The following is a 16,941-nucleotide window of genomic DNA, read 5'->3' as shown; positions in this document are numbered from 1 at the left end:
TTCTTGATCCTTGCACTTTCACTTGCAGACTTCCATCATCTGCCTATCTTCTTTTGCAGATGCATCTACTCCTCTGATAACCTTTCTCCTCTGCATATACTTCTGGCTGTACTTCTCATGCTAGAATGTACCCCGTTGGTAGGCTGAAAATTTGCATTTGAACATAGCTACTTCCGAAGGTGATTCTGCCCCCTGAAAGTACATAATGTTTTCCATGCATTTTTGTGTTTCATGGCAATAATTCTAATGGAACTTTCAATCTAGGCTAGAATTCTGTCTTTTTTTTTTCCTCTCTTAGAGATTTGGGACTTCTGTCTTTTTTTTTTTCTCCTCTCTTAGAGATTTGGGACTTCTGTTGCAATAAAGTGTGCAGAAACATACAGAAATGACTGAAAACCAGGAGTCAGCAATGGAATAATTTTTCCCTGCTTCTTGCTGTGTATATCAGAGATGATTACTATAAAATCCTCTCTTTTTTTTTTCTTCTTTTTTTTTTTTTTTAAATTAGGAAAAATACTTTATATGTCTCTTAATCGATTCTATGTCTCCTGTGTCTCTGAACTCATACCAGGGAATTTCTTCAGATTTGGGATTGTGTTCTGCAGAGGATATGCCCTTTTTTTTTTTTTCTCTGACAGACCATTCTAAATAGAGAAAGACACGGAAATATTACTGTTCTAGCACTTCTAATATTAGACTCCTACTGAATATGATGCAGATAGCCATGTCATCCTTTGAGTTTATTTAATTCCATGCTCAATAATATTCTGTCCAAAAAATATACATGCATAATATACATACCTCCAGCATTGGTTGTGTGTTAAGATGACAGTAAAATAATGTGCATCCTCTTTTTCCTGTTCTTATCATCACTATCATTTTGCCATGAAATCAGCCCCTGGCAAGACAGCAAATAAGCAATCAATTATCAATGTAGCATACACAGATTTCTGTTGCACTACATCTGTCCATGTTATGAATCAGCTTTTTTTCTAAGAAAGGAGGAGAAGGAGCAGTAACATGAGATTAATTTATCAGGAAGAGTAATGAGTATTAGTTTTCAGTATGCTTGGTTTTCAATCTCAGACATTTGTCTCCTTGCTGCATGCTACGTTTGAGAATACTTCTTAACAGGGCACCTGTGATTCATTCCTTGCATTGCTCAGGGTAAACACAGTGGCTTTCCTGAGGCAGACTGCCCAGTTTATCTCTGCTAGCAAACTGTCATAGAGGAATGCAATAAAGACAGTTCTGCCTCAGTTGGACTTGCTTTCTGAGGAGGCAGGGGATGCTTATGCTGCTGTCAGCTGCTGGGGACTCTGCTGTCTTGCAGTCAGATTTAATTTGCAGTTGAAGTTACACAAAAATTTCACCCAAGTCAGCAACGTGGGAAATGTGCTGAACTAACACAGTCCATCACCCTTTTTGAGGGATGAGTGCTTTCTGGCCAATTTATGTTCCTGGTGAGCTAGTGTTTTGGAGAGTGACATGTGCATCTGCCTTCAGTGAATTCTTTGACATCTCCAGGAGGGTTAGTATGTCCCACAATGTGTCCCCATGTTGCATAGTACTGAGTATATCAATAGTAGCCTCCTGTACTCCTCAAACACTCCTGCCCTGTTACATGAAGACTTCCTCACCAATTGCCCATTGCCAGGGCTTTGTGCAGCTGCAGTATCAGAGAATACATTTCAATGGTGTTTATAATACCTACCTTCTTTAAGGGGGGAAGGAAGAAAACCACGAAATTCTTTTGGAAATGACAGCCTGGGTGATGTCAAAAGAAGTTCTCTGATATCTTGTAGAAAGGAAAAACTAAGGATAGCACATATTTACTAGGGGAAAAAGGAAAAAAAGAGAAGATTTAGAGCTGTAGAGGTAATTGTTACTCTAATCACAATAAAGTAAAATATTATATCAGAAGGAAACAGGGATGGAACTTAGGAGCCTTCCGATACATGAAGGGTCCTACAGGAAAGCTGGGGAAGGACTGTTTACAAGGGTGTGTAGAGACAGGACGAGGGGCAATGTTCTTAAACTACAGCAGGGTAGATTTAGATTAGAAAGAACTTCTTAATTAGGAGGAACTTCTTCACAATGAAGGTGGTGAAGCACTAGAACAAGCTGCCAAGAGATATGGTGGAGGCCCCATCCCTGGAATTGTTTAAGGTCAGGCTGGACAAGACTGAGCAACCTGATCTAGGTAAAAAGGTCCCTGTGCACTGCAAGGGTGGGCTGGACTAGATGACCTTTAAGGTCCCTTCTCATCCTATACATTCTTGAAGAACTCTTGAAGGAGCTGGGAATATTTAGCTTGAGGAAGAGGAGGCTGAGGGGAGACCTCATCAATCTCTACAACTACCTGAAAGGTCATTGTAGAGAGGTTGGTGCTGGTCTCTTCTCACAGGTAATTAGTGACAAAACAAGAGGGAATGGCTTCAAGCTGCAACAGGGGAGGTTTAGACTGGACATTAGGAGAAATTTTTTCACAGAAAGAGTGGTTAGACACTGGAATAGGCTTCTCAGGGAGGTGGTTGAGTCACCATCCCTGGATGTGTTTAAGGGTTGTTCGGATGTGGTGTTGGTGGTTTAGGGGAGAACTTTGTAGAGTAGGGATGATGGTTGGACTCGGTGATCCCAAGGGTCTTTTCCAACCTGAATAGTTCTGTGGTTCTGTGATTCTATGGTTCTAGAATTCTGAGCAAATACTTACTGTCAGCTAGCAGAAATCTGTGCTTGGGTATCAGAATGAAATTCTTATGTCCTAAATTAGAGATTGAGGGTGGATGGCACAACCCCTCTGTAACTCAAGTCTTTTGTGAAATCTGCAGTGAAAACACTGTAATATTAAGGGTGAAGCATAAAATAAGTTACATTGTATCTTTATTTCAGATGATCAAACACATTATTTACAGTGTCCCATCCTCATTGTGCCACAGTGTATTATTATTGCTTATGGACCACTGTCATCTGTTGTTTGTGTTCTAGTCTAGCTAATCCCTGACATCCCATTTCTGCAAATTTTTACATTCAGTTTGTTCCACTTACCTGCCTTTACCTATATGTTCCTCTCCTCTCTTCCCACAGTTTTATTTTTATCTATTGGATCAGAGAAAGAGTATAAGAACTATAGCTAGTTTTACTACTTTGATTTTTGTGGTTGTATTCTTTGTGCTATTCCTAGTTATGTAGACATGCCTCAATATAGGATTGGTATGGTATAAATAGAGAACCAGAGAGATTGCACATGAAGAGATACTTGTTGTGATGACCTTTTTAAGGAGGTTTGAAAGTATCATGGCAATGTTCAGAAGTAAATAAAAGATCCCTTTAGAAGAAGACAGTAGGAGAGAAAACAAAATGAGGCTGTGCATTGATTTCAGTTCATAAAAATTTTAGAAGAGCTGAAAATAACTGTGAAGTCTAGAAACTGTTTAACAAATTTAACCTTAAGCACTTCTATTTATCATTTTTGACTGGTGGAATTAGCTTCATTTCAGAAACAATGACAAATAGACATTTTGATTTATGATATATTTTGGCTGAGGCCTGAAATAGCATCTTAAAAGCCTTGTAGCAGAAATCTTTTCTATTGACCTATGAGAGAATTGATCTCCAACAGAAGGTAAAGCAAATTCCTAATGTAGCCACAAAAGTCACATCTTACAAAAGGGATTAATCAATCTTGATGCTCTGTTTAATTTTCTTTTTAAAAGATATAATCTTTTGTAGTGGAACTGCTGTTACTAGGATGTCAAAAAACCCAAGACCATCAGTGAATTTGAAAAGATTTCTGAAGCAGCAACATGTTTTTTGAAGCCGCTGTTTCTGTTCCAAGCTTGGATCTATGTTTCTTAGTATGGCTTAACTGTAGGGTTTAAGTTTTAGGCAACTAAGAAGCTGGGTAAGGAAAGTTTGGGAGCTGGAATTCTAGACATGTCTGGGCTTTGGTTTAGGGAAACCTTGATGAACACTGGTACTTCTGTTCTCAAAGATAGATACGTGTCAGAGCTTGGCAGGGTTTTTCAAGTGGTCTTATTTTTTTATGCTTCTAATTGTCTGGGAAGCATTTAGAAAGTTGACCCTATCCGTAACATTTTAGCATTTGAGTTTATTTTGTGTTCTTTTATTCTCTTTCCCACCCGCCTTTCTCATTGTTTTGCTCTAGTATTTAAATATGTGTTGGATTTTATTTTTTTTTTCAGCAAGAGCAAACAACAAAGGAGAATTTTAGAAACGTTGCTCATTCTTGTAGGAATGGTATCAAGAAAGCCAAAGCCCATCAAGAGTTAACACTTGCCAGGGATGTTGAGATCATGAAGAAGACCTTAGACTGGTAACAAAAGGCTAAGAGAAGAAAACATGGCCCATTGCTGAGTCAGGCGGGTGGTCCAGTGCCATTTGAAACATAGAGGATTGAGATATTCAGCTAGTGCTTTGCCTCAGTCTTCACCAACAAGGTCTTCCAGGCCTCTCTCCTTAAAGAGAAGGAAGTACCAGCAGTGGTTTTTTATCAGGTCAGAAATTGCTTGAGAGGGGTCAACTCACTCAAGCCCAGATGATCAAACAGGCTACAGTCAAAAGTCCTGAGGGAACTGGCCGATGTATATCACAGTGAGGCCACTCTGTCATCTTTGACATGTTGAGGAGACTGGGGAAGCTCCCCAGTGACTGAGGGAAAGAAAACATGCATCAACACAAACTAAAAAATCAACTAGAGGAGTGACAGACTGATTAACCTCTTTTTGTTCACTGGAAAAATCCTTGGGCGAGTCTTCTTGGAACAAATTTCTGGGAAAGCCAGTGTGGATTTAACAAAGGCTTATCATGCCTGACCAATGTGTGTTCCTTCTAGAATAATATAACTGGATTTGTGTATGAAGGGAGAGCAGTGGCTGTCATTTAGCTTAAATTTATCAAGACTTTTGGCAATATTTCTGTATCTAAATTATACAGGTTGACCCTGGTCAGCAACTAAGCACCTCACAATCTCTTGCTCGCAGTCCCCTCCTCCCCCTAGCAGGGCAGGAGAGAGAATAAGAAAAACAAAAGAGAAAAAACTCATTGATGGAGATAAAGACACTTAAATAAGTGAAGGAAAGAAGTGGGGGAAATCACTCAGCACTTCCCACTAGCAGAACAATGGCCAGCCAGTCTTTGAACAGAGGCTGCCTTGGAAAACTGAAGTGCCTGGAGAACAGTTCTGCAGAAGAGGACTTGGAGGTCTTGGCAGACCCAAGCTAAATATGAGATAGCAGTGTTCCGTGGCAACAAAGAATCTGTGATTCTTTGGTTCTGTGATTATTTCAAGTTCGGACTAGACAAAGACCTGACCTGTAGCTAACCCTGCTTTGACCTGGAAGTTTGTCTAGAAACCTGCTGGCATCCTTTCCAACTCAAATTATCCTGTGATCCTAAGAACAAGGTACAAGATGCAGAGTCAAAATTCATCTCTAAGTTTAAATATCAGGGCAGCCATCTGAAGTAGGGACACTCCCTTTCACTATACTTGTGTGTACAAGTGAGCAATGCAGCATAATGGGAGCCAACCTTGCAGTCTTGGCAGAGTAGCATGGCCTGTTACAGTAAGAAAGGAAAGGACAAAGCCAAAGAGCTTTTAGGAACTCTCACTGCCAGGATAAACTGTTTCTCAAGCGACAAGACACAACAGTGTTACTGTTCACTTTCTGAAATGGTGCTCAGTTTGGAGCTCACCTGAAGCTGTGAATTAAGAGGGTTGTTTTATTACAATATGCGTGTGTGTGAGTGTGTGCATGTGTATGTCTGTTTCCTATACTGATGCGTGAATTAAGACGCATCAGTAAATCTGATCCTTCGGATAGTTTGTATTGAAATGTAATGTGAGAAAAATACAGCATGACAGAGGTGACTTTGGATCCCTATCAGGATGTTAATGGGATGGAATTATCTATGATTTTTATTTCATTATAAGGGAAACAGCTTGCTGAAGAGTGTGGGTGTACCACTAGCTAAGACAAACATTGTTTCTTCCTGGAATTGTAGGAAATACGTAGGGAATTCCAAAATACTGGAACAAATCAGCTTTGATACAATTTTAGAATGCTTCCTGAGTGCCATTAGGTAGCTATAGACTATCTGTATCATGTTTGATATATATTTGCAGAATTGCACTGAGGCAAAACAACCAGGCATGATACCAATTGTTAGTATAAGTAAAACGTGTGCCCACTGCACAAAAGCAATTGAACATTGAGCCTTAGGTTTATTTATCTACATTTATTGGGTTTTGTTGTTGTTGTGAGAGACAATAAAAAGGATTTTGTATGTGTTTTTGTGTTGCTTTGATTTTTTGAACCGGTCGGTAAGGCTGCATAGCAGTTTAGTTAGAACCTATTTAATAAACTGTTAAGGTAGTAATGTAATTTTCTTTAAATGAGGTTGGCAAGTTGTCTGATTTTTAAATGTTTTCATTTTAATTTTTTAGGGACAAAAAATTAAGGAAAAAAAAAGTGAAGTATGAAATTGAATAAATTACTAATAACTTGTGTTTCCTTTCTGAGCTTCTGCTTATGTTTGTGTGAAGGCAAGTAGCTGAAGGGTGCTAAAACAAAAACCATGGCCATCTCTCCTGTTCCCAAACAGGGAGATTTTTGAGTAACAAATAAGTGTAGGCTCCATCAGACTGTCTGAATCCTTTCCTCCAGTTTTGAATGGCTATTCTGTCTTCAGCGACATTTTCAGATCTCTGCCTATGCTATTAACAGGGATTCAGCACTAGTGTCTTTTGCAAGCAAAAAGTCGAAAGCTTCCACTGAATTGTGGAAGAAGTTTCTGCAGTAGAGCATCAGAGGAATAGTAGTTGGACCTGTTTCTTTGGACATAGAGGAATATCAGATGTGTTCTGCCTGTGAATAAAATAAAGCAAATGAAAAGACACAGTTCTAGTGCATCGTATCATCTCCTCAGCTATGGTTTTGATAATACATGAAGAAACAATTGATGCTGCCAGAAAATCAATAGTTCACAGAGAGAAGTACCTTCTACACGAGTGCATATAGTTTGAGAACTGGAGAAGAGAATTCCGGTATTTAAAATGTATTCTAGTTTTAGTACCTGTATATAGATCAGTCTATTTTATTGCCAACTACAATTGTTAATGCTCATCTGCTTTCAGATACTAAAGTGATAGTAATAGTTTTGTATGGTGTGCAATTCTGTAGGTTTTGACAACTAGAAGAGTTTTACGTGCCTGTATCCTTTTCATGAGAGCAACATGCTCATGTATTTGGAAGGTAATAGCTTGGGCTGAGAGCCTGAATGAAAATTACCCGTACAACTCAAGAAATAATTGCATAATCTAAAGTTACTTAAATATTACTTGGAAAGTTAGATGTATTCAATTATTTATGAAAATCTAGATTTAGATGTATTCATTATGTTGGGATAAAACTTATAAAGCTGCTTTCATTCACTGCTGCATTCAAAGATGCCTAATATTTGGAAAAATCAATTTTGAGTTTTGTGAGGGTAGGAAGTGCTACATATTTTTGTGAGAGTATTGGAAAAGAAACAATTTGATAATTTTAAAATATATTAATATTAGCTGAAATTAAAAATTTGAGCCTTGGTACTTAATAATCTTAAGACATTAATCAACCTTTTATTTATTTATTTATTTATTTATTTATTTATTTATTTTTTATTGCAAATATTAGTAAATGACATTTTCCCCTTATTTTCTCATTATGTTCTTCAGACTCTGTTTGAGCTAGTGCTGGTTAAATAAGCATTTTGATTGCTCAATGAAATAATGAGAAGTACTTTGCACACAGTTATAATACTAGCAACATAAAACTCAAGTCAATCTGTTTAAAATGTTGTGTGCAAACCCCCATAACTTAAGTAGTAACATTTTCTATCCATTCACCTATTCTGTTTCAGTGCTATTCTGAAAACAGTCATTTTTGCTAGCTGACCTGAAGATTCAAGCTTTAGAAAACCTCTGTTGATGTTGAATGTTCCTTCACATACTCAACGAGAAGCCTAGAAGCTTCAGGTATCTTTGAAATGGGTGCCATAACTTTATCATTCGTAATTGAAAGAGAGCCTTCTGGATGTTCAGTCATACTCTTCTAGTGAAAAGCTGAACACATCATGGAAAAGCAGCATATCCTGCAGTTTTCTTTCACTCAGGAGCACTGAGCAAATACAAGTGTTAAAGCAAAAGCCCCTCCTGAGACTGAGTTCTGCTCCGAGGTCAAGGTTTAAGCTTTTAAAGTCTTAAACTGTCATTTCTTCTAGTAGTTTTCTTATATTCAGAATTACTGTTTGAAGGCTGTTTCCTTCATAATAAATACCCTTGACTTGTGGAAGGAGAACTTTTGTTCTCTCCTCTTTGGTAAGACATGTGGGCAACTGTGTATTACGTGGCACCTGTGTCAGGCCCGTTTCCCAAAACAGCTCTTTCAGAAATCTTCAGACATAAACAGTCATAATGAGTCTGGTTCCCTGAGTGCAGACACACTGCTGCTTCTTCCATTTCCATACTATGTGTATGATAACTCATCCAAAACCACATCTCCCAATTTAACAGTTTCAGAATCATAGCAAGGGGTTGATAGGGTCTGTGTGCTTTCAACTTGTAATATATATTTTCATTTTTGCAATTTTTACATACTGCAGAGAAACACCAGAACTGAATAAGGTAAATAATAGAATATCTGAGAAGGAAAGTTTTTACAGCTGTAGCTCATAGTGGTATATGAAAAGCTGAAACATCTTCAAAGCTGTTTTTTAGGTCATTACTGCAATGAGAACTTTACATTTTTATTTGTGACACAGGTGGCAGACATTCATTCACGGGAATAGATTGTGGAAATTCCCTCTGATCTGTTTACCAAGAATTTACCAGCCATTTTTCTGGATTAAAATTTTGCTATAAACCTGCTGTTCTGCACTGATCTCAAGTGTGAACTTGCTGCTGTCAGTCATTCCTGAAGGTACAATAAGGTTGGTTAGATTTAGTATTTGTGATATCAGCTCTACTGAATCGACAAATTTCATAGATGCTCAGTGTCTGTACTTGCTGCAGCCATAGACAGCCACTCTGTCTCTGCTACTCAAGGGGAGATTGCTCCATCACAACATTTCATTCTATCTGTTCACTTTACTCTGGAATCAGAGAGTTTTCTACCTGCTTTGCTCTTCTGGTGAGTTTTAGGCATCAACAACTGGTTTGCCAACCCCAGGTCCCCCTGTCTGTGGCAGGTGCCATCAATCTATGTCAGCAGAACATCCCAGAGGAGCAGCAGAACAACCTTCACCAGTGAGACTCTATGGGCAGAAATCCTGAAAATGCCTGGTGACAAAAATTACCAGACTTCACAGAAACTTGTTTCCTCTTTGTTAATGATTTGTTCTGCAGGTATTCAAAATGTCACTGGCAATAGTCTCTTCATTTATTTGAAAAAGTTTAAAACCACAGTCCATATACTATCTAAGTTAGCAGAACATCTTTCCAGTTACTAGCCTGTCCAATTCCATGCCATGCTGCAAGCATATTGCAACTTAAAGTTTACTCTTTTCAGTCATTTTGCAAAAAGTCTGCATAAAACTGCTTTTTAGCTTGCAAAGTGACTGAAAATATTTACAACTGAATAAAGGGAAATTTGAGTTGAATTGGGCTCCTGGATATTGCTATCAATTGGATGGTATTGACTGATGCCCTCAGGCCTGGGGTGGAAACTCACACCAGACTGTCACTCGATCCATCTGAGTGCTCCTTTGCCATCCCAGGAAAGCACCTTACTCTGTCCCTGCACTGATCCTCCTGAATGCAAAAGCTCCTTCCGTGGTCACAAAAAACTGCTTTAAATACTCTGATTCTTTAAATTGAAGTGTTCGTTACAAAATTCTAGAATACCCACCGAGGTATTTTTATTTTCCTCATCAAGGAGGGTGACTGTCTGCACGTTTCAGGCTGCAGGGCATACCTGGGGGCCTTTGCGGGGCCTGGCCAGTGGAAGGGGGTCTTGAAGCATGCAGGAGAGGGGCATTTGTTAAGGATCTGTGCTGCCAAGTAAGGGAGCTGTGGGATGCAGTCACCAGAGCGCTCAGCATCAGAGATGATCAGGAAGAGATTAACTGAACCTTCCCTGGGACTCCACAGGTTCAAGAGCCCAGTTTCCTCACTGCACTGAAGGAGAAGCAGAAAGAGTTTTTGCCTATCAGGTTTGGAAGTGAAGGTTCCCAGGGCAGCTAGAGCTGGATTGAGACTTCAGTCCACTCAAAGGTTTGAAACTGTGGAATAGATTCAGAGTCCTAGTAGCAGGCAAGGGCCTAGGACCTCTGCCTAATGAGGCATCCAAATCAGCTGAATCTTAGGCATGCAGCAGTATCAGGAGAAAGTGGCAAGCAGGAGAAATACTCTGATGAGATGGATGGAGGACCCCATCTGCCAACCTGATGGGTATCTGGGTTAAGTTTGTTGCTTGTCAGGGGCTCCAATTCAGGAGAGTATAGAGAGACTCCTGAGGCTTATCCAGTCTTCAGACTATTAGTTCCTGCTGCTTTTTCATGAGATCACCAGAGATGCTCCCAGGGCACACCTGGAGAATACCAAGCATGACTACATGGCTCTAGGGGTGATGGTCAAGGGCTTGAGGGCCAGATGGTTTTCTCCTTGATTCCGTCAGTGGTCCTGTCTGTTTGCTTATTTTCATGTCGCCTGTGTACCTGGGGCTTAATTAGAACTGTTGTTTCCTGTTTCACACCTGAGCTTTATCAACATCTGTGTTCTTTTCCCGCACTACAGGTAGATATGTACAGTTGTGCAGTGTTGGGCTACCAGACTAGCTGGCCAAAAGAGACAGTGTTACCTGAGCGTCGTTGTGGTACTGCACAAATGAATCTTGCCCTGCAGCAGAGACAGTCAGTTCATATTTCTGGTTCTGTGTCTGGGATACGCTGCTTGGGCGTCTGCAGCTACACTCTGCTGGATCATATAGATGTGTTCCTGCTGGAACCATTAGTTTTATCAGATTTCAATTCTTGATGGTTTTCAGCTGGACATACTGCTTGAGCACAGGCTACCATCTGCACTTTCTATGAGAGAGGTCATGATTCACATGTATCTATTCCAAACTTTTCATTTCCCTGCCTCAGACTCTGCTGTTTCTTCTGCAGTTCTGGGACATTATATTCCACCAGAACTGGGAAATGCTGAAGACAGCATGTATGGCTAAGAGATAATGTAGATGGAGAGAGAATACATATGCCTGAGCAGATTTCCTATCAGCTGCCACTGCTGCTGTGGGGAAATAGGTCACAGAATCACAGAATCTTAGGGGTTGGAAGGGACCTTGAAAGATCAAGGCTAAGACACCTCTGTCAGAAGTTTCAGGATTCTAACTCCCAGATTAATGAAGTAGGAAGCACCATGCATGGCACTGCTGTTTTAGACACCTACAGGACCTCTTTTCCTATCAAGTCTACTTTATTCTTTTACACTTTAAATCTATTTCTATTGTAAGTTAAAGAAGAATAGAAATATTGTTCAAAGCCTTTTGTTTGCTGTGTGATACGGCACCACACTAGGACTGTTTTGTAAGTTCACCCTTTGGTCTTAAAAATTTTGTATATTTAAATGTGCACTTTAATTTTGTTCTGTATTCCTCCCAATGCATGAGGCATTTGTTGAATTCAAAAGATTAACAAATATTGGCAGTCAGGTCTTTGTTTTTTCAGCTTACATGCCAAGTGTTAGTAGGACTCAATTTAAAATGGTTGAGATAATAATCTGTCTCATAGCATGTTACTTTATCTAGTCTGTACAGCCATGGAAGCTTTTAAAGCAGATAAAGAATAAAATCCAAACATTGACTGATTTCTTCATACCTGTGGCAAATTAAGTTTTGAAGAAATATTCTCAAATTGAAATGGATAAGTGATATTTTTTTATACATTTCTGTTAAAAGCCTATATTCACAGAAAAACAATAGGCTCCATTGTCTTCAATAAGAAATACACATCACAATTTTGAATGTACTCCAACTGAACTGTGAAATCCTTTGAAGTTTTTATTATAAAAATTATATTAATTACTTTGATTTTATATTTTCATGCAATTCTTTTATATTTGTAGCTACAGTTCAGTAAAATAGTTCATTAATTTTAGTGAGGCTTTTGCTTTGGTCTTCAGAAGGCATTATCTCAAAATATGTTCTTCTAGAACCACTCAGAGGTGTTTAAACCAGTGTTTCCCGTTTTGAGATTTTTTTTTTTTTTTTCCTATGGTGAATGCAAGGCAACACTGAGAATTTTTGCTTGGAAGACCTCTTTCTCTGGAGGTCACCAGCCCAACCTCCTGCTCAGAGCACTCCTGCCACCAGCACTACCTCAGGTCAGCTGTGGCACTGCCCGGCTGTCTCAAAAACTGCTAGAAGTAGAGAAGGCTCTGTATGTACACATACATCAGTATAACTTTTCAAAGATTAGCTTTCCGTTGCAAATTGTAAATCTATTCCTGTTACACAGAGAGAACTAATGAAAGGGAGTGGAAGATGGTACCTTTCTAAAAAATTCTGGTTTAGTTTTAGAAAGTTTCACAGTTGTGCCAGTGGTCTTCTACAGAATTGTTCAGGATCTGTTCTAAACTCTTTTTAAACCAGCAAACATCAGGGATAAAGAGCAGACCTGAGCACAGTCACAGCCACCGACCGGCCTTAGGATCAGTGGAAAAGTTCCTCACAGGTACGTTTCTACCACAGAGTGCTGATGCACTGAAGGTGAAACACCCTGGGGGCATGTGTCAATGGTAATGATGCTTTCCAAGTACATTAAATATCTTTCTGCCTTGTTTCTAGGCAGTTTGGCTGCCTGCCTCTTTACTCCTCAGCAGATCACCCACAGGCTGCTCCAATGCAAGGTTTCCAGATTCCCTGTGGAACTAAAATGATATGTAGCAGGGTTTCACTGCATTCACATTTTTTTTAGGCAGTTGGCATGTCTTCCTCTCTGCTGGATGGATTTTTTTCAATCTTGTGTCGTCTTGCATGACTTTTGCCATGTTTGTTCCATTCCTGAGAAGAGGCAGAGCACCACAAGTTACAGCAAAGCAGCTTCCCTCACCCTTTCTTTGCAGAGAATCATATGATATCTGAAAAAGCTTACAGGGAAACATTACACCACAAAGCAGCAGGGAATCTGTGGTGGCAGCTGCACGCAAAGATAAGGGTTCTTACCCCCATAAAAAGAACTGTAATGGCTCTCTGAAGGTGTTTGGGAGTAGTCATCATAGATTTATGAAAAGGAAATAATATCTGAACAACCTGTCAGCCTTCCACAGTGAGATGACTGCCTTGGCAAACGCGAGGAGAGCAGTGGATGTTGTTTATCTTGGGTTTGGAAAGGCTTTCAACATTGCCTCCTGTAACATCCCTCTTAGACAAACTGATGAAATATCAGTGACTGAAAACTAGCTGAATGAGCTGCTGGGCTCAGGCAACTGTTAGCAGCAGCACGAAGCCCAGGTGGAGGCCAAACACTAGTGGTGTGCCCCAAGGGCTAATACTGGAACCAATCCTGCTTAACATCATTAATGACCTGGACAATCGGGCAGTACAGGTTGGCAAATAATGCAGAACTAGGCCAGGGTGGTTAGTGGTTAATTAACCAGATGAATGTGCTGCCTTTTAAAGAGACCCTGACAAGCTGGAGCATGGAGCCAGCAGGAATGTCATGAAGTTTAGCAAAGGGGAATGCCAAATCCTGCACATGTGAACAATAACCTCTCCCTGGCTGACCCTGGCTTGGTTAGCGTGGCAGTCCCAAGTGGCACGCCAAGGAAGAGCTCAGGCGGCTCTTCCTTTCTTTGGGAGCAGGCAGGATCTCAGCTCTCTGCTCTTAAAAGAGCAATAGGGTTTCAGCCTTCTGCTCCCTAGGATTCCACAAAGATCTGGTAGAATGACAGTATTCTCCCAAAAGACAGGAGCAGCAGCAGTAGCAGAGTAGCGTGCCCATAGGCTACCAGTGATTTCCACTCTCCTTCAACAGAGGCAGAAGCCCCCCCTGGTGTTTGGTGACCTGTCCCCAGGTGAGGGTGACACAGAGCACCATTTCAGGTGCTGGAATGCATTATCCCATCTGCATGCCAGCCTTGGCCCAGCCAGTCTTGAGTCCTGAAGCAGAAGAGACCACCCAAAGAAGCCAGCGCCTCAGGTCTTGATGGTTCCCGGTGCCAGAGGCACCGTGCAGGAGCAGTGTCCATTTAGTCTTCCTTATATGTTGAAATAGTTTTATGGGAGACATACCTTTTTTGTGGTAAGGGCCATAACCCTTACAGAAGGGCATGGACATACTCCAACATGTGCAGCAAAAGGCCATGAAGATGATTAAGGAATTGGAGCATGTGTTGTAATAGTAACAAAAAAAATAGATTATTTGTAAAATATTTTTGTTTGTTTTATTTGATTTTTATTTATTATTTTTTATTATTTGCTTTGATTCATTTATTTACTTTCTCATTTCACTTACAAAATAAATTTTGTTATGTAAGACAATAGCACGTCAAACCAAAGCAAGAGAGTAAGTAGAAATAATAATGATTTTATTATTTTTTTTTTTAACCTGTGCTCTTTTAAGAACTGATTTGGCTGAGAAACGTGGTATTACCACTCTTTTAATGCAAAAAATGGTGAAATATTTCAGTGTCATGGACAGTGAAGGGAGTGGGCATGCTTGAAGAGCTATCATCACACTATCTCTAAAAACTGAATCTGTATGAAGCTGCATGTATGTTTGATTCTAGAATGAGCTGTTACTACATAAAGTATATAATAACGTAACACAATAATTACCAAGGTGAATATTTAGTTTTTGTGAGATAAGGTTTACAAAGAGTTTAAAATCATATAAATACATTGCCTTTCTTTGAATGTCTGCTGGAAAGCATTTCAGGGAAAGATGGGGAAGAGGTAGGAAAATGAGAGGTGTAGCAGACTCTGAAGTGTACTTTCCACACTAAGCCAATAAAACCCAAGTTTGTTGTACTTTAAAGCCAAATATTAAGCTTTAACTTTGCCCTCAGATGGCAGCTAAAAGCACAGTTTTAAGGAACAAGATCCTACAGGCAGAGCTCAGACTTAAAAAAAGCTACTCTTTGGCCTCCCCTGTCCCACCCCAGGTAAACAAAGTGAATCCTAAGCTAAGTGACCTGCTTCTGTCTATACTCACTCACTGTCTTAGGGTCACATTCCACTGACAGTGTTTGAATTAAGAGGTTCTAACAGAAGATTTATAAACTGCATGAACAACCTAATCTTAAAGAAACAACCTCTTTTGACCATCTGTGATGAATTGCTGCAAACCGGCCCCTTTATAACTATATGTTTACATATAGAATGAAGCAAAATTAAAGAACCATCAAAGATCTCTTCAATATGTCCTAGAATGACTTGGGGTCTGAATAATCTACTGATGGTACAAGGTGCGTATTCTGGCCCTTCTGAGCAGTAAGCATGCAAAAAATAGATCAGACTATTGCTTTTTTGGAGAGAAAAAACCTCATGATCTCAGAGACTTGTTTACTCTCCCTCTCTGGGTGCCAGTGGACTTGGTTGACTAATCACTGTTACATGTGTAGAAAAATTGCCATTGTTATGACAACAGTGGGGAGCAGCTGTGGATGCAATTGTGTTTGCATCTTCTTTTGTGCAAGCACTCCTCCTTGATTTGAGGTACAAAAGGAGCTGGTAAGAAAGAAAGGCTCCCCTCTGGGACCCCCAGCAAGTCACCATAGAATCAATATTTGGAAACTGCAGCTGAATGGTGAAATGCCAGCATTTTAGCCTCACTTCCCTTCACAGTAAAATATTTGGTTCTGTTCATCTTTCTAGCTTTCACCCAAGTCATTAAGAATTTATTTTTGAGTAAGTGGATCCCAAATAGTCAGGTCTCAGGACAGTAAAAAGGACCATAGAATCATAGAATCTTAGGGGTTGGAAGGGACCTCGAAAGATCATCTAGTCCAACCCCCCCTGCTAGAGCAGGGTCACCTAGAGCACATCACACAAGAACGCATCCAGGTGGGTTTTGAATGTCTCCAGTGAAGGAGACTCCACAACCTCCCTGGGCAGCCTGTTCCAGTGCTCTGTCACTCTCACAGTAAAAAATTTTTTTCCTATATTCACCTTGAACCTCCTATGCTCCAATTTCCACCCATTACCCCTTGTCCTATCACTGGTCATCACTGAGAAAAGCCTAACTCCATCTCCCTGACACTCACCCCTTACGTATTTGTAAACATTAATGAGGTCACCCCTCAGTCTCCTTTTCTCCAAGCTAAAGAGACCCAGCTCCCTCAGCCTCTCCTCATAAGGGAGATGTTCTACTCCCTTAATCATCTTTGTAGATCTGCACTGGACTCTTTCCAGCAGTTGCCTGTCCTTCTTGAACTGAGGGGCCCAGAACTGGACAGAATACTCCAGATGCGGCCTCACCAATGCAGAATAAAGAGGTAGGAGAACCTCTCTTGACCTACTAACCACACCCTTTCTAATGCACCCCAGGATGCCGTTGGCCTTCTTGGCCACAGGGCACATTGCTGGCTCATGGTCATCCTCCTGTCTACCAGGATTCCCAGGTCCCTTTCTCCTACACTGCTCTCCAGCAGGTCAGCCCCCAACCTGTACTGGTGCATGGTGTTTTTCTTCCCCAAATGCAGAACTCTACACTTGCCCTTGTTGAACTTCATCATGTTTCTCCCCGCCCAACTCTCCAGCCTGTCTAAGTCCCTCTGAATGGCAGCACAGCCTTCTGGTGTGTCAGCCACTCCTCCCAGCTTAGTGTCATCAGCAAACTTGCTGAGGGTACATTCTATACCCTCATCCAGGTCATTGATGAAGATGTTGAACAACACCGGTCCCAGTACCGACCCCTGAGGGACTCCACTGGTCACACACC

Source organism: Apus apus, chromosome 2 (assembly GCF_020740795.1).
Source record: "Apus apus isolate bApuApu2 chromosome 2, bApuApu2.pri.cur, whole genome shotgun sequence".
NCBI classification, from domain to species: Eukaryota; Metazoa; Chordata; class Aves; order Apodiformes; family Apodidae; genus Apus; species Apus apus.
The sequence above is the reverse complement of the archived record's forward strand: the minus strand, read 5'-3'. Positions refer to the sequence as shown.